The sequence below is a fragment of the Centruroides sculpturatus genome, unplaced genomic scaffold (assembly GCF_000671375.1).
Source record: "Centruroides sculpturatus isolate CEXI.00-Female unplaced genomic scaffold, Cexi_2.0 scaffold8, whole genome shotgun sequence".
In the NCBI taxonomy this organism is placed as follows: domain Eukaryota; kingdom Metazoa; phylum Arthropoda; class Arachnida; order Scorpiones; family Buthidae; genus Centruroides; species Centruroides sculpturatus.
In genome coordinates, this window is record NW_019384535.1 from 469,267 (window position 1) to 488,711 (window position 19,445).

The following is a 19,445-nucleotide window of genomic DNA, read 5'->3' on the forward strand; positions in this document are numbered from 1 at the left end:
TGTAAGCAATTTTCCTTTTTGCCTATAGGTAACGCACCACTAAGAGCTCCCTTATCTTTTTTCTTCAACCACCGGACTTAGAATTACTTGCCAAAACATATTTTGATCAAACTGAACGTTTTACTTGTTCCGGCTAGTTTATTTTAAATGCATTTTATAATATTCGTAATTATTGTCTGAAATGTTAACTTATTCAGGGTAATCAGAACACTTGGCATTGATTCTCTAGTGCACCACCTGTATTGGACGACCACCTGTCTAAAAGACCACTTTTTGAAGGAACCGTGGGTGGTCTCCATAGACAGGTTTTACTGTAATTAAAATCGGTTCGTTCAAAGGATGTATTTATACCATTAATCGAAATACAACATTAAGTTTTTTTTTTAATTAGAAAGAAACAATAAAATACACATCTAGTTATAAATTAATCTGAAAATTTAGTAATGTTTTTAATATTGTACAGTACTTATGTAAGAATAATGCAATAAAACATGAAAAATGTTTACTGTATATTTTATATAATTTATAAAAAAAAACTGCTTACCTGAAATAATCACAATGCATTTCCCAATTAGTATAAAGTAAAATAAATTCATTTCTTGCCTAGTCGGATTGCAATTTCTTCAAAGAATAAATGCATGAAATGCAATACCTGTCATCAATTTCTCTAATGAGCAATACGTGAGATATTTAAGTAAAACTAATGTTACTATAGTAACATCTGTTTGCAACGTACATAACTTTTAAATTCCCATTTGTGTTAACATAAAAAAAAACTCTTGTAGTCCATTAACACGGCGTTATTCTTCTATCCAATCTATTTTTTATTTTGCTTTACAGCTATTACAGTCTGTGGTTATTGTAAATAATTTTAAAAAATAAAATTTAACGATTTATATATATATAAAACATATTATTATAAATTAACAATACTAAAATAAAATAATATAGAATTGGTTTTATGCTGTGTAGCTTATTCAATACTTGTTACATTTAGCCTAATAATTTCTGTTAAAAAATCCAGCAACGAGTTGCTTAACTTTCCCGGTAACATTTGGCGATGTCATTTGTAATGATATTTTATTTTATTTTTTTAAATTTTAGATTTTTAATTATTATAAAATGGCAAAAAGCTTAATTTTCAGGTTAGGAATAAATTTTATAAAAAATTGTAAATGCTAATGAGTAAAATCGTCATTGAGTCCGACACTACTTGAAATACACACGACCCCCATCATCTCTCCATCCCCTCGATATTTAATCACCAAAATTCAATGGCATCACTCCTCCTTATACGCAAACCTCCCTGCAAAAGTTCAGATATTTTCGACCAAAATCACAGGAGTTATTCAGCTTCAAAGAGGGTAAACAAAATTGTAAACCCCCCACACTAACATACATACAAACAGAAATTACCCCCGAATTCTTTTGCAATTTTGAATTTGTCGACGTTTCAAGGTGTCCTAATCCAAAAATGTAAAAATCTTGAGGACAATTGCCATTCTTTCCTTCTGTTATAACAGCCTGGAAAGTAAAAGTAAATCATTACCTAGAAAAAAAATGAATTTTCAAAATTGCATATCGGAAGTATTCGTCAGATAAATGAAATATTATTTTATGGAATATTTCATTAATTTTTCATTATGTAATATTTGGAATATTAATTATTACATAACACAAGATATTCCAAAATAGTAATAATAATAATACGAAATATCCGATGAAGGAAATGACAGGTAACTATCATAACTATGTCGTTTATTGGGCTGCAATTTGAAAATTGCAGACCTATACATTTCACTGTCTGTGTGTCTGTCCTTCGTTAAAGTCTGAATCGAAAACTAGAAACAGATAGATGAAAAATCGAGACCAGATATAGAAAGCTTAGGGGCTGGAAACCTCGATTAACTATACGAACTTCTGGTGTAGACTGGAAGTTATGTGATTCTTTTAACTTAAAAAATTATTAAAAATTGTAGCCCGGTATTTTGACGATGTCACAATAGATAATTACTCGTTATCGTCCTTTTATTATCTATTTAAATTTATTTTAATCAAAGCAAATTTACTTCATTTTTTAACACAACTAAAATTTTTTTACGTATATTAATGTTTTAAAGTTAAATATGTCTACTCAAGATTGCATACCAAAAGGATGGTATGCAATCCTAAGTATATAATCAAGAATATTTTATAGGGATATACGTTTTACCACTTTTGTATGTAATTGTGTCAATTAATTATTGCATTTACTTCTATTCTGTTAGATACTGAACACTTAGTTTAGACAGAATAGTTATTTAAATGAGAACTATAAAAGGGGGGGCACTGTTCTGTATAATACATGCTGGAAATGTTCACCACCCTTAGTCTACAGCTTTAGCTTTATTTCTTCAACAAATATTAGTTACAATCGGTATTGCAAGTGTTTGTTTACAGAAGGTCGAACTATTCAACAAATTTAACACTAGATCTCGTTAAAATTTAAATGTTTATTTTGATCATTCCGCTTCTATAGATTTTGATTCAATTTTTTGATTCGATTTAATAAACTTCTGAAATCCATTAGTAAATGCTACTTAGTTTTCTCCTTTCGTGATTTCGTGTATTTTAATGATGAAGTAACTAATTTAAAATCAGAGAAAGTTAGCTAATGCTTACAATGAGAGAATTAATGTTCGAAAAAGGTAATCACGTATGAAAAAAAAAAAATATATGTAATAATCGTTACGTTCATTAGTATTGATTTCTCGAGCTTCGTTTCAGAGTATTGACTAATAAATTGGATATTTAAGAATATGTTTTATTTACATTAGTTATTAATATGTTTTTAAGGTATACAGTACTTTTACAATGTATACTATGTATCTCATTCATCGTCATTTTTCTTTTATGACAAGATTACAAAAATTGAATACATGGTTACTATTTAGATTACTTACTAAAAACAAATATATTAATAAATATATAATATCCTTGTTTAAAAATAACGTGAATATTATTACTGTTATTCGAGTAGATGTCATTGCCCTGATCTTTCATATCCTTAATTTCATCACATTGTTAACATTATATTTTTCGGCTCTAATTTAAAAAAATTGTAAACTTATAAATTCCCAATGTCGTCTGTCCGTCCACTTGTCTTTCCTTAATATCGAGAAAGGAATTAGATAGATGAAAGCCGAAACCAGATATCGAAAGCTTAGGCAGGAGGGTTACGAACTTCCGGTTTGTACCGAAAGTCATGTCATATCAATTCAAAAATTTTCCCCTAGAAGAGTTAATATATGACCAGAATGACTGTATTGTTAAAGGAAAAGTATGATATACAAGGGCAAGACTATTAATTTGAGGTGAAGAGCATAAATTTTAAATTAAATATATTAAAAATACAATTAAAAATTACAACCCTGCATTGTGACGATGTCACAATACATAATCGCTCGTTTAATTAATAAAAGGTTAAACTTGTAACTAATACATTGTTAATGGCTGGCTTATAATTATAAAAATTGGTGTAGTAAATTCACCAATGTGAAAATTTTAGAAGAGAAAATGCTTTCCTTCTGAGATAAAATTACCCCTAAAGACTTTATTTTGGAATAAAATAATTACAATATAAAAATGAAAGAGAGATGGTGATTTAAATATATGCATATAGATAACTCAAAATTTTTAGATTATCAAAATAAATAATACTGTTTTGATAGAATTATTTATTTTAACGATCCAACAGTTAATGTTTTCCGGCAGATCTGTAAACAAGACATTGTATAAAAATTCGTTTTTGGAAATACAGTTTTAAAATACTACGTATTTCTATCGTTATTAATGGATTTTTGAAATTCTCCTCCTGTGAATAATAAATTTCATTATTATTTCTCTACCAAAAGTTTGAAAGAAAATTTGATTTTTTTTAAATGTTTCAGTCATTTGTTTTCATCTGGAGGAATTATGTCATCCTGTGTTTCCTAGCGTCCATTACCTAAAATAAAATTAAGGATACATGTTTAGGTTCCACCATACAATTAAGAAATAAAAGCTCACCTGGGCCTATTAAAACACTTACAAAACAGGGATTTAGAAAACAAAGAATACATCATTTTACACAAGTTTGATATTAGTATACTATTATTTTAAAAATACGTTCAATTCGCAATAAAAACAGTAAAAAACATTATCCCCAAAGAAAATATCCTGCAGTAGTCTCACATCTCCAGAAGTGTGTTCATCCAGATTAAGAAGCACTTCTCTACAATGATTCATCGTAGTTTGCTATAAGCTACCAGCTAACATTTTTCTTGTTAATAAATAAATTTCCTGTCAATAGGATTGATAAATGTTTTAAATGTTAACTCTTCATGAGAGACATCATATTTTCTGTTAAACTTTTCGTTCCTTATATTTCAAGAATAAATTATAAGAATTCAATTTCAAAATCCCATGTTCTAATGATTGTAATTATCAATTATTTTATCCTTCTAACAAATTGTAATTATTATTATGTACTGTACATTTAATATTTATGTACTGTACCATTGTTGATTCGTGTAAATTGATGTGGAGAGCAAATAAAAGTTGAGAAAAATAATTTAAATTTTATAATAAAAATAGCTGAGGTAGCCAACTTCGCTCGGTTAAATGATATTTTAAAGAAAGATAAATGGGCTGCAATTTGAAAAAAATTGTACTGTACATCTATAAATTCCCACTCTGTCAGACCGTCCGTCTTTCCTTACACCCGATGATAGATGATTAAATAGATGATAAAGAACAAACACGGAAATCTTAGGTGCAGGAGGCCCGATTAATTATACAGGAACGTCCGATACAAACCGGAAGTCATGTTATTTGAATTCAAAATTTTCTTCTAAAAGGTAAACGGCACGACTCTATTCTTAAAGGAAAAGTATGATGTACTGTACTATACAGGAGCAAGGCATTGCTAATTTCAGGTGGAGAGCATATATTTTAAATTATTGTAATAAAAATTTGCATTCCGACGTTGTGATGATGTCACAATAAATAATTACTCGTACACATATAAAAATGTATATACGGAAAAAATATATTTATAATAAACTTATAACAGATGCGATCAAACAATTTTACATCGAAATTTACTCTAAATACATTTTACAACTTCAGAAAAATTCAGTCGTTCTCACATGACAGCCGAACAGACAGACAACCAGACGTAAACTCGAGAATAGCATATATGCTTTCCAGAACTATCCTGTCAAAGTGTCGTAGAAATCAGTTCAGCCAAGGACAGACAAAAGACAGTCAAATTCAATTTTAAATATACATATACTGTATATGATAATTATGGTGCGGGTGAAAAGATAAAATAAAATATAATAGCTCAATATTTATGTTATGTAATCATGATTTTTCCGGAAAAAAACAAATCATAATAATTTCAAATCTTTCAAAACAGTGAGATTTTATTGATAAATTGAAAAATTGTAGATCTTTAAATTCCCACTGTCGTTCGTCCCACTGGACGAACGACAGTGGGAATTTAAAGATCTACAATTTTTTCGAATTTCACCCCAAAAACATTGATTTATTTGCATAATTGTAAATGAGTGTTATGATGTATGTGAATAACATATATTCATTCACTTATACAAGTAAGTAATTTTGTGTATAGCTTCCGGCAAGTTGCATGAATTTTGTGGAGTTTCATGTTTTATGCCTGAAACTCCATAAAAAATAAAATACTAGCTAGTGTATTGGCGGTTATGGAATATCCGCTAGTACATTAGCTACTAAAATAATATATGTTAATGATATGCAAACTAGTAATATATAGTTTATCATTATTTCTTACTGTTCTAGTTTAGTCTAAATGTTATTTTACACTAATATCGGCTTATTTAGCGGTTGAATAATGATGTAAGATAAAAAATAAAAAATAAAGTTACATTGCCAAAGTCTCGAGAAGCCACATATAAAAACTAGGAGTTGCTCATGACTAGCTTAAGCGTCTATACCATATTAGATTTTACGTGAAAATATATGATGAGTGAATGAAAAAATTTTTTCTATATTATTATAAAAACCATTTTTTTAAAAATAAACCAGTTAGAAAATGAGATTTTAGCAATGTAACACGTTGGGCGATCTGCCTCGGAATGAGGTCTTTTATGGGAAACTGACTCGTATTTAGATGTTACAAACGTGAAGAAAATCCGAAAAACTCCATATGGTTATAGGACTGGCCACATAGAATTTTCCGGGGATTTTTTTACGTTTGTCACCTAAATAAAACGTGGCCAGCCCGGTAACCAGGTGCAAACTTTCTACCAACTACCAGTGTTCCAGTGGTTTTATCCACACGGCCACTGGTGAGAAGAAAGGTTCATTAAGAGTAGTGAAATTAGAAAATGAATTTTCCAAACACGACTTGATTAACTTTTTTTATTGTCAGAAATTTTTAGAAATAATTTTAGGATTTCAACCTACTGTAACTACTTCTTACATATTGAAAGATCTCATTCAATGTTTCATCTCCCATTCACTAGGCATTTAGTTTCACCAAAAATGAACAATCTAATTTTCTCTCTAACATAAAGGAAATTACAGAACAAGTATTAATTTGATAATATTTAAATGTTCTTAAATATCTATTCATAGGAAATAGTGTTATTAAACTGTACAGATAGAATATTTGTCAGTTTTTTTTTAATTTCAGTATNTATTTGCTGTACATGTTGAGTGTCTTTATAACATTTTTCATAAAAAGTATTATGATTTATTGGGCTGCTATTTTCAGAATGTAGGCCTATACATATCCACTGTCGTCCGTCTGTCCGTCCTTCGTTAATCTCAAGAACGGTGATAAATGAAAATTGAGACCAGATATGGAAAGGTTCAGGAACGGAGACTAACTACATACGAAGGTCCTGTCTGGACCGAAAGTCACGTAATTTTTTAAAATTAAAATCTGATTAAAATTTGCATATAAAATTTTTATATATTAAATTATAATTTAACTATTTTTAATTAATTTTAAATAATCTTGAAATACTTACCATCTTACAATTGATGTATGGCTGATTTTTCTGTTTATTGTAGAAACGATTCTACTTATTTCTTTTTTCGCTTCAGTTTTCTCATTCTTGACATGTTTAGGGCCAAACCTTTTCTAGTAGCTTTAAAATGAAATCTCTCATTAAAGAACATTCTTGTAAATCTCCAATCATTCACTAACGAACAAGAGATTATTCTTTTTTAAGGATTGAATCTAGCCTCGAATGATGGATTTAAAAATAATAATTATAATAATAAGAACAAAACAATATCAAAAAATACTTTCTCATTTTAGTTAATTGTCTTTACTTACCCTCATGGCTAGGTGATGTACTTTTAAATAAATGGCGATGACCTCATTATTATTATAACAAGTCTTTTTTAATCTATACTTAGCATTGTAGAATGTTTTCCTAGCAAAAATTATTCATATCGTAGAATAGAGCAACAAATCCTTATACTATTTAAGTACTGTATTAAAATAAATATCACTTATAATAGATACAATACGTACAGTACCATATATATGAATATGACAATACATCAAACATTATTAACATAAATAAATATTTTAATGCTAAAACAGTAACATAAATAAACACTCAATATTATTACTTTGTGTAAATATAGAATACATTTTCTAATATAGGAATCGAAATCTGTAATGTAATATTAACATTCTTACATAAGAATCAAATAAAATCTATATTTACTCGTACAAGTGAGAGTAAACATGGATGTATAAGATTTTCTATTGTCAACTATAAAAAGAAAGATTTATCCCTTCTATAAACCAGGATAAAAATTTAATTATCCGTATAATTAACTGTGTAATATTCTTGTTAGATGTGTTGTAGGGAAACACTACTTTCATTAGAATACAAATAACATATGAAAGATGAATAATATTAAAAGGTAGTAAAGTTAAAAGGTGTGAATTTCGTGTTGTTCAGTTTCCTTTATTCGATGTGATGTGCATATTTACATTACGTTTGAAAGAAATGTATCAAAAGAAGTAGAAATGATACGAATTCATTTTGCTTGACTTATTCAACTGTATAATGTAGTAAATTTGTATATATACATTATGTAAATTTTTTAGAATTTAAATCTTTTACACTCACTTTTAACAATAATTTTTTTCTTTTGTTTTTATCAATTATCTTCTTTTACGTTATATCTTACGTTGTTTATTGCGATATTATCAAAATGGCGGGCTGCAATTTTTAAATATATTTTTAATTTATTTAACTCAAAATATATGCTCTCCATCTCAAATTACTAGTGGCTTGTCCCTGTACAACATACATTTCCTATAACAATAGAGTCGTGCCAATCATCTAATATCTTTCAGGGGAAGATTTAAATTGGAATAACGTAACTTCTTGTTTGTATCGGAAGTTCGTATACAATTAGTCGGATCTGCTACTCCTAATCTTTACAAATCTGTTCTTGAATGTCATATATATAACTCCATTCTCGAAATCAAGGAAAGACGGACAGACGGACGGACGAACGACAGTGGGAATTTATAGGTCTACAATTTTTTCAAATTGCAGCTTAATAAAAATTAAATAAAAGTTGTTTGTAAACTGTTACATGCAAAGATTAAAATTTTTTACAACGAGAACTTCCCAGTTTGTCTGTACAAATCATAATTCCAGTAAGTATAACTGTACTAAAAATATACAAGTAAAAATAAATTGATCATAAATAAAACTAAAAAGTTACATCAGACTACTACGTTTGTATTTGTATTAAATTTTTGAATAAAAAAAAGAAAAACCTCAACAGCGAGCATAAATTACATTATATTAATAACCTGATGACGTCATTTGCAAGACATTAACATACATGACAGGTCGTAAATATTTAAAATTCTTTTTCATGTCGACAGTTTTAGCATCCGAGCAAAATTTATTCTCTCTTTATTTCTCTAACTTTAATTTCGTTCGGTAAATTTTTATATCCCGACATAAATTAAAATATTATTAATAAATTTTCTAAAATCTCATGTTTGTTTTATAATTTATAAATATTTGCTGTACATGTTGAGTGTCTTTATAACATTTTTCATAAAAAGTATTATGATTTATTGGGCTGCTATTTTCAGAATGTAGGCCTATACATATCCACTGTCGTCCGTCTGTCCGTCCTTCGTTAATCTCAAGAACGGTGATAAATGAAAATTGAGACCAGATATGGAAAGGTTCAGGAACGGAGACTAACTACATACGAAGGTCCTGTCTGGACCGAAAGTCACGTAATTTTTTAAAATTAAAATCTGATTAAAATTTGCATATAAAATTTTTATATATTAAATTATAATTTAACTATTTTTAATTAATTTTAAATAATCTTGAAATACTTACCATCTTACAATTGATGTATGGCTGATTTTTCTGTTTATTGTAGAAACGATTCTACTTATTTCTTTTTTCGCTTCAGTTTTCTCATTCTTGACATGTTTAGGGCCAAACCTTTTCTAGTAGCTTTAAAATGAAATCTCTCATTAAAGAACATTCTTGTAAATCTCCAATCATTCACTAACGAACAAGAGATTATTCTTTTTTAAGGATTGAATCTAGCCTCGAATGATGGATTTAAAAATAATAATTATAATAATAAGAACAAAACAATATCAAAAAATACTTTCTCATTTTAGTTAATTGTCTTTACTTACCCTCATGGCTAGGTGATGTACTTTTAAATAAATGGCGATGACCTCATTATTATTATAACAAGTCTTTTTTAATCTATACTTAGCATTGTAGAATGTTTTCCTAGCAAAAATTATTCATATCGTAGAATAGAGCAACAAATCCTTATACTATTTAAGTACTGTATTAAAATAAATATCACTTATAATAGATACAATACGTACAGTACCATATATATGAATATGACAATACATCAAACATTATTAACATAAATAAATATTTTAATGCTAAAACAGTAACATAAATAAACACTCAATATTATTACTTTGTGTAAATATAGAATACATTTTCTAATATAGGAATCGAAATCTGTAATGTAATATTAACATTCTTACATAAGAATCAAATAAAATCTATATTTACTCGTACAAGTGAGAGTAAACATGGATGTATAAGATTTTCTATTGTCAACTATAAAAAGAAAGATTTATCCCTTCTATAAACCAGGATAAAAATTTAATTATCCGTATAATTAACTGTGTAATATTCTTGTTAGATGTGTTGTAGGGAAACACTACTTTCATTAGAATACAAATAACATATGAAAGATGAATAATATTAAAAGGTAGTAAAGTTAAAAGGTGTGAATTTCGTGTTGTTCAGTTTCCTTTATTCGATGTGATGTGCATATTTACATTACGTTTGAAAGAAATGTATCAAAAGAAGTAGAAATGATACGAATTCATTTTGCTTGACTTATTCAACTGTATAATGTAGTAAATTTGTATATATACATTATGTAAATTTTTTAGAATTTAAATCTTTTACACTCACTTTTAACAATAATTTTTTTCTTTTGTTTTTATCAATTATCTTCTTTTACGTTATATCTTACGTTGTTTATTGCGATATTATCAAAATGGCGGGCTGCAATTTTTAAATATATTTTTAATTTATTTAACTCAAAATATATGCTCTCCATCTCAAATTACTAGTGGCTTGTCCCTGTACAACATACATTTCCTATAACAATAGAGTCGTGCCAATCATCTAATATCTTTCAGGGGAAGATTTAAATTGGAATAACGTAACTTCTTGTTTGTATCGGAAGTTCGTATACAATTAGTCGGATCTGCTACTCCTAATCTTTATAAATCTGTTCTTGAATGTCATATATATAACTCCATTCTCGAAATCAAGGAAAGACGGACAGACGGACGGACGAACGACAGTGGGAATTTATAGGTCTACAATTTTTTCAAATTGCAGCTTAATAAAAATTAAATAAAAGTTGTTTGTAAACTGTTACATGCAAAGATTAAAATTTTTTACAACGAGAACTTCCCAGTTTGTCTGTACAAATCATAATTCCAGTAAGTATAACTGTACTAAAAATATACAAGTAAAAATAAATTGATCATAAATAAAACTAAAAAGTTACATCAGACTACTACGTTTGTATTTGTATTAAATTTTTGAATAAAAAAAAGAAAAACCTCAACAGCGAGCATAAATTACATTATATTAATAACCTGATGACGTCATTTGCAAGACATTAACATACATGACAGGTCGTAAATATTTAAAATTCTTTTTCATGTCGACAGTTTTAGCATCCGAGCAAAATTTATTCTCTCTTTATTTCTCTAACTTTAATTTCGTTCGGTAAATTTTTATATCCCGACATAAATTTAATTAAAATTGTTAAAAGAATTAAAATTCATTGACCGCTCTGTTTTATTTCATAATTATTATTAATAAACTTTACTATTTATTGTTATTAATTAATTTCATCAACTTTGCATTAAATTTTAATGAGTTCCGGTAAATATAGGGAACGAGATCTATTTAATTAATTAATAAATTTGTAAAAATTTTTAAAGCAATTATGAGATACAAGAATATTATTAAAATTGTCAATAAAAAAGGTAAAAATAACGTTAGAAATTGTTGATTTTTATATTACATTTGAAATTATTTTTGCATATTGTATTGAAGATAATTATAATTTAAAATAGTTAATAGCTGATATACGATTTTTTTACTATATTTAATATACAGTACTAAATAAGATTTAATTTACTCTCCGTCTCACCTCTCTTTGTACCAGTATATACTATAAATATAAATATTTATACATAATATTTCGTACTATTTTATCACATATTAGCTTAGGAAAGTTGTTGAAAATATGATTTACCTATCTGATTTCTATATATTTTTCATATAAAAATAAAAATAAATAAAAATAGAAGTTGCAATATCACAATTTGTAACATTTAAATTTTATAACCCGAACTTTTCACGAGAAGAAAGCTATTGTTTATTATTTATTTAAAACAAAAACAAAAAGTTTCTGTTCTCTGTTTTTCACAATGTTATTTCGTAATGTTCTCACAGTTCAAAGAAAAAGAAAAAGAAAAACATAGTGTAATGATCCTTTCGACATTTATCATTCAGTTCACTTGGTGTTTGTTTGAAAAGTTGCATCGAAACTAATAAACATATTCATTTAAATTTAGTTTTCGAGAAACTTGTCGTAACCATTACAAAAATTAAATATGCAAGATGATGCTGACATGTAACCGTACCTTGATATCACAATAGAAGTAAAAACACACTATTATCAATGAAATTTAAAACTTAGAAATTGTAATTACAACACTTCTTGGGCTGCAATTTTCAAATTGTAGATCTGTGGATCGTCTGTCCGTCTGTCCGTCTGTCCTTCGTTAATCTAGAAAACGGAGTTAGACAGATGAAAATGGATACCAGATATGAAAATCTAGACGAGTTAATTTTTAAATTAAACTATGATTAAAAATTGTAGCCTGACATTGTGACGATGTGGCAATAACTAATATATTTCTTATTACCTTCTAAATATACAGTTTCCAAATGATAAATTAACATATTTCAGACAATTTTAAGATAAAAATATGAAATAAAACACCTACTTAAATTACTGTACACAGAAATGATTAGTATGTACAGTATTTTAACTTGTTTATATATACAGTCGACCCCCATATGTGCATATTTACATTACGTTTGAAAGAAATGTATCAAAAGAAGTAGAAATGATACGAATTCATTTTGCTTGACTTATTCAACTGTATAATGTAGTAAATTTGTATATATACATTATGTAAATTTTTTAGAATTTAAATCTTTTACACTCACTTTTAACAATAATTTTTTTCTTTTGTTTTTATCAATTATCTTCTTTTACGTTATATCTTACGTTGTTTATTGCGATATTATCAAAATGGCGGGCTGCAATTTTTAAATATATTTTTAATTTATTTAACTCAAAATATATGCTCTCCATCTCAAATTACTAGTGGCTTNCGTATTTTGGAAATGTTGAGTCGGATTAGTGTAGAATCGATTAATTTTATGGAAGAAAACCTTTCAATCAGCCGTAGTCCGTAAACTTGACACGTGTCGGGCTGTGATTGGAACGACTTGTAAGAAATCGGATTCCTAATAAATTGGAACGTATCTATATCTTATAGGGGGGTCGACTGTATATATATATATCTAATCATTTTATCTTTATAATTAAATTGCTTTGAATAATCACATATATATCAAATAAAATAAAAATAAATAAATAAATAATAACTCTAAAATCACCAGGAAATAATACTGAAAAATATTCTCTAGGACAGTTGATAATCTTTTAGCAGATAAGCAATATCAGCAAAATCTGACGAAGTTACTTTTATCTTCTTTGCTTATCGGAATTAGTAAATGGAAAAGATAAGAAATTAGAAGTTACATTGCCAAGATTCGGTATTTATACGACAGAAACAGAAAATATAACAATGCAATAAAATAAGTATTATTCTCAACAGAATGCTAACGGGTAATTATAAAAAGAAATTTCAATTCTACACGCTCACTGTATATTATTATCATTATTATTATTATTATTATCAAGAAGCTATATCGGTTTCAAGAGTTTAACTGCAATAAAACCAAATCCTGAAAGAGATCGTGTGTATTGAAGACAGATTACATGACTAAATTCAAACTAAATTCTACATATGTAGCTATATATATATATAAGAAATAATAATATCTAACAGAAAAAGATAAAACCCTTTGTATGGTTGAATTGAGACAGAACAAACCGTGAGGAAAAACATAAGAGAAAATGGATAAAGTGATGATATAAAAAAGATAAACATATGTCAATATTACAAATGGACTAAAGAAAAGCATTCGATCGAGCACATCATATATTCCTGTGGGATATAATGAAGTTAAAAATATACAGTGATACTTCAGAAGAAAACATCAGCACTCTGATCCATATGATGCGAATCGAAAATGTTGTAACACGGTTTCAAATGCCACAGGGGGAATATATATATATAAATATATAGTACACTTCCGCTAAAATCAGGCTTTGGCGTACTGCGTATGCAAAGGAGATAAAAAGAAAAATGTGATAATAAATTAAATGCATGATTAAAATAGTATGAAGCGTCTATCGTATATAAAATCGAATCGATTGCATCAATTGAATTGTGTACCTGATAAGCAGCGAAAGAGAAAAACTAACTTTTTATTTCCTAATATTAAAAATGTAAATAAATAATTGCATATTACACATTTATAGGTTACATATTTAGGTTACTTAGCGGGATATACAATAAATACTGTGTTAAATTTAAATGGTTTTCTGTTTAGCCAAAAATTTGAGATTATAAATAGAATAATATTGTTATATTAATCTTTTAAATGTAGTTTTACCCTATGAGACTACTTCTTAGAAAGTAATCGTGTTGAAACTATGATTACTGTAATGGTTTAATAATTTAAGTACTTTGACAGATGTATATTTGTCAACACATTTGCTTTATGATCATTCTGTGGTGCTATAAGATTATATCTAATTAAATTTATTTGTGAAGGTGTATATAAACGAAAAACTATTTTGATTATTTTTCAATTATTTTATAATATATAATCGATTCGATCGATTAATTGTTAGAAATTTAAATAAATATATATATTTGTTTATTTACAGTATGAAATTTATTTACATTTCAATTTAATAATATTTAAAAATTTTTTTTATTACGAGTGAAATGAATTTTCTATGTTTTTATTAATATTTCATTATAATTTGATATGAGAACTTCATATGTAAGTAAGTAAGCAAATACAAAATAAAATTGAATTATATTTTTACGCTCTTAATAAAGTTAGTTTACTAAAAGAAAAAAAAAACGTTCAATTTTGATGTAAAATAAAAATGAATACTGCTAAATTAAAGGTTATTAAATTATTTAAAATGTAAATTAAATAACATCAAATTTTTTATGTTGTTATAACCTTAACGTACAGAGTTAAAAAGAAATAATATATAGGCTATATTTGTTTTTATCACTGATGTACTGTACAGTATACTGAACACCCCCAATTATACAGTATACTAAATTATACAGTATATATAGAGGAGAAGGTGGTATTATGGAACACTGCGGGTATTATAGAACACTGCGGGTATTATGGAACCACCCCATTTCGAACTGATAATAAAGGCGAACTATAGCGGAATGTGGCTGAACTGAACTAGGCAGACATCCATAGCAAGGAGAAAACCCGTTTTACTTCAGTTAAACGGTTGTCCGCATTTAATCGGCAAATTTGTTTTTTTCAAAATTCGCAAGTTTTGAATGCTAAGTGAATTTAATTATTTTTAAAGTATAAATCGTGTAGTTCTAGGTTCACTGGTGCATGTATTCCGTTCCAGAGATTTAGGGGTACATATTAATCTGCGTGATGTTCAGGTTTTTTAAATTTTGGTCTTGACAGACATAAGTTAATTCGAGATGGCGATGCGTGAAATACGGACCTCATTGGTGCTTTTACAGTAATATGAAACTTAACTCCTCCGAACTTTCTATTTGCAAGCAGACATTCCTCCAGAGCAATTTGTGAAAAAGACACTAGGTAGAAAGCCAATTCTTCCCGAGAATATCGAAAAAGAGCTGCTGGAATATATATTGTTGATGGAGGTCATATTTTTCTATTATAAAAGCATTTTTGCGATAAAATACATTGGAGTAAATAATTTGGTAATTATTTAACATTTTTTGTCCTTTCCTATTTGTTTTTGGCTACATTAAAGCATTTTTTTGAAAATATACAGTAAGGTTCCATATTACCACCCGATTTTCTCTAAGCCTACTTTCGGACTTTTTGTACAAAAGCCTTCAAAAACCATACTTATAATTACACTAGCGAAAAATCCAATTAGGAACATTTAGATTACTAGTTACCAGTACTTTTCGCACAAAAAATGTAAATGTTGTTATGATACCTTGTTTACAATTCACTAAAATGTAATTGGGGTTCCATAATACCACCTTCTCCTCTACTTTTGGTAAATATTTGTGGCCGTCTACCTACAATTTGGCCGTTTAATTGAAAAGATTAACACCAAGCACCACTGAAATAAGCAATTCTGTTACAATTCTATAATGATTTAAAGTGTATTCGGTTCGAACTTGTCTCATGATAACGATAAAAAACATCATTTAAATAGTAAACAGCATATTTAAATATTATATAAGATTTTAAAATAAATCATTTTATATACTTATCTATTTCTCGTTTTAATTATTAATTCAAATTTAATTAAAAATCTTAAATTTTTTTAAAAATCTAATCATTTCAAATAAATAAATTTCAATTAATTTTAGATGCGTCATTAAACACTAAGAAAAGTTTTGAAAATTCTAACAAAGTTTACGTATTAAAAAATAATTTGAGTACAAATAATTTATTATTATTATTACTACATGCATTGTAGTTTGTAATTTATTTCAGATAGGCCTTAAGATATAATAATAATCATTTTTATTTCGTGAATTATTTATATATTTATCAAGATAAACAACTTTATACCAAATAATTTAATTACTGTTAATCTTTTTGATCAATATTTCAATTAAAATTTTTCTTTATTTATTCAAACAAATAAAACTCCGGTTAACTTTCCTCTTACATTTTTTTTTCGTCATTTAAATAACTAAGTACGAATTTTTCTAATGAATATCGTAATCTTTTCACATGAATCTGTGTTGTAAATTAATTTTAAAAGCATTTGCAACGAAGATAAATGCAATTTAAAAAAAAAAAAAATTCTATCAAAGTCAATACAATATCAAAGAAAATTTGATCAGATTATGAAAGTTTTAAAGGACGAAAAAGTTACAAAAATTAATTAAAATATTAGATTAAAATCTTTAAAAGATTCGTTTCAATACTACAACTTTCGTTGTTTAATACGGAAAAATTTCTGTGTAAACCGTCTTCAAAGGTTTTTATTTTTTAAATATATTTTTAATAATTACCTACAGCTTATATAAATTTTTATAAATAATAAAGATAATCTATTTTAAATATTTTACAAGATGATAAATATTAAAATTTCTGCCAAAAAATTTAATGTTGTTGCTAGAGATCTTTATTTACCAAAGAGAATTTATGCAATTATTTTTTTATTGATTAAAAAATTTATATTCGATAATTTCAAAGTGAAGAACTAAGTAAAAAAAATCGATCGATATTTGTTTATGATGATAAATTATTTAAATTTCAAATCGTTATTTTGTTTTCATTCGGGATCAATCACATGATAGATGTAGATAGGTTATCATTATAATATGAAAAATGGTTCCTGTGGTTTTTTCGGCTCTTTCATTCTTTGAAATTCGAAGATTATGGGGTGGATAATATCAAGAGTTATAACAAAAATGACATAAAATTTGATGTTATCGTCATTTATCTTTATTAATTTGTCTTTTTTGTTTGTTTCTAATGATCAAAAAGATTTATTGATAATTTTTGTAGAGTGATATGCTATTATTTTCCGAATTTATTTTAAATTTTAAAGGTAAAAAGTGATCCAAATTTTGTTGAGAGTTAATTAATACTTTTGCAGATAATAAAACTTACTTTGAATCTCGTTCCAATTACTTATCCCAGTCGTAACTCTTTAAGAAATCTCTTAAGCTCTTTTCGGAACTTGTAGAGTAACATTTTCTTCGTTTCTGTAATAAAATGTCAGCAAACTCAGCCCAATTTTCTGACTTTACTCAAACATGGTTTTAATATTTTATCAATGTGACGCATTCTCTTAGCTATAAAACCAGTAGAAGCACACGTAAATCTGTAATAGTAAAGAGTAGTGATTATAGTAAAACAGTCAAAAGTTTTTAATTATTAGTAAAGACGAGATTCTATTTCAATAAATATTACAACAAATTTAATTTGATATTTACGTTTAAAATTGTTATTAATGCGCGAAGATATAATAATTTTCTATTATAGGGCCTATAATATTGAACAATTGATAGGTAGTTAATTTATATTGAGTTTAATTATTAATATACAAGATTATATCGTGTATTAATAATTAGTAACTGACATAAATTAATTTTATATTAATATAAATGTAAATTTATACTAAGCAAAATTCTATATTTTCTAAGATTTTGTTTGATGGGATTAAAGTAGTAATTTTCGATAGAAAATTTTAAAAAATGCTCTTTACAATCCTAGATTTTTACTTTAAAATATTCTTACTATTCTTGAATTATAAAATATATTTCTAGCTTTTTTCAAATGGACTTAATGTTTCCTTTTTACTTAAAGAATAAGTTATACATTGTAAAAAAATATTTAAGTTCCTATCGATGGATTAATCATAGAAAAATTCTCTTAACATCCAAGTTACTAAATAATAAATTTCTTTTCCATTTCTATAAAACCTTTTTCAATACTACAAATATAAATTTTCATGATTTATAACAATCACTCAATCAATCAGTCCATCTTTATTAATATTTATACCATATATAAAAGTCAATAAAGACTGTAATTATTCTCTTGTTCAGTATTTAATTATTTTCGGTTGCTATAAAAGATAAAAGCCTTATAACTCATACGATTATATTCTTATATACAGTATTAAATAAACATATAATTAGATGTTACGTAACAGTTGTTAGTGTAAAGTTACATACTATCATATATCTGATAGAATGCAACTTAATACATCACTCATTAATTCAATGTATAACCATAATCAAACAAACTATATGGCTTTTGATTCTTATGGCAGACAAGTAAAAATATCAAAAGTATAAGATAATTACATAACACCTATCAACGAGTTGCATAACTTTACCACCCCCAAGATTTTTTTGATTCAGGGGACTTTGAAACGTCGAGAAATGCAAGAGTTTGAGGTATTTCTGTATGTATGGATGTTAATGTGTATGTTTGTGTGTGTGTAATGTGTGTAATATAAATTTTCACCCAGTTTTAAGCTTAATAATTCTTATGCCTTTTGTCGAAAATTTCTGAAATTTTGCAGGGTGATTTGTGTAGCGAATGGAGGACATATCAAGGTCCCTTTTTGATCTTTGGAGGGTAACTTTTTGATCGATCGCCATACTTTCCCTATGTTATAAGTAAAATATTTTAGAAACATTCGAAATCTCATCCAGAAATGTCATTTACTGGTTTATTTAATAACCTATTCCATTCGTGGTGATATGTTGAAAATTATTCGTATAATATTTATATTTTAAAGCATTATTAGTCGTCAATAGAAGAATGTAAATCCATCCTTATAATAATAAATAGATCTCAGCATCACTTAGAATCATAAGAAAAGAAAAGAGGAAGAGAAATATAAAAATTTTAACTGGAATTTAT

General features: G+C 26.9%; 1 protein-coding gene across 15 annotated transcripts in view; it reads right to left on the reverse strand.

Moving 5' to 3' along the window:
* Positions 1–19,445, reverse strand: part of LOC111623180 (glutamate receptor-like) — a 51,096-nt gene that overhangs the window by 7,500 nt on the left and 24,151 nt on the right. For 8 of the 15 annotated variants that reach the window (XM_023365659.1, XM_023365655.1, XM_023365651.1 and 5 more), the window contains 5 exons: positions 17,679–17,892; positions 9,722–9,821; positions 9,411–9,622; positions 7,352–7,451; positions 7,041–7,252 (listed from right to left, as the gene is read on the reverse strand). The gene's annotated coding sequence lies outside the window, so the exon portion shown is untranslated. Of the gene's footprint in view, positions 1–7,040; positions 7,253–7,351; positions 7,452–8,162; positions 8,210–9,410; positions 9,623–9,721; positions 9,822–17,678; positions 17,893–19,445 lie in introns of those variants that run through there. The other 7 variants (XM_023365652.1, XM_023365658.1, XM_023365656.1 and 4 more) reach the window with 7 other exon arrangements.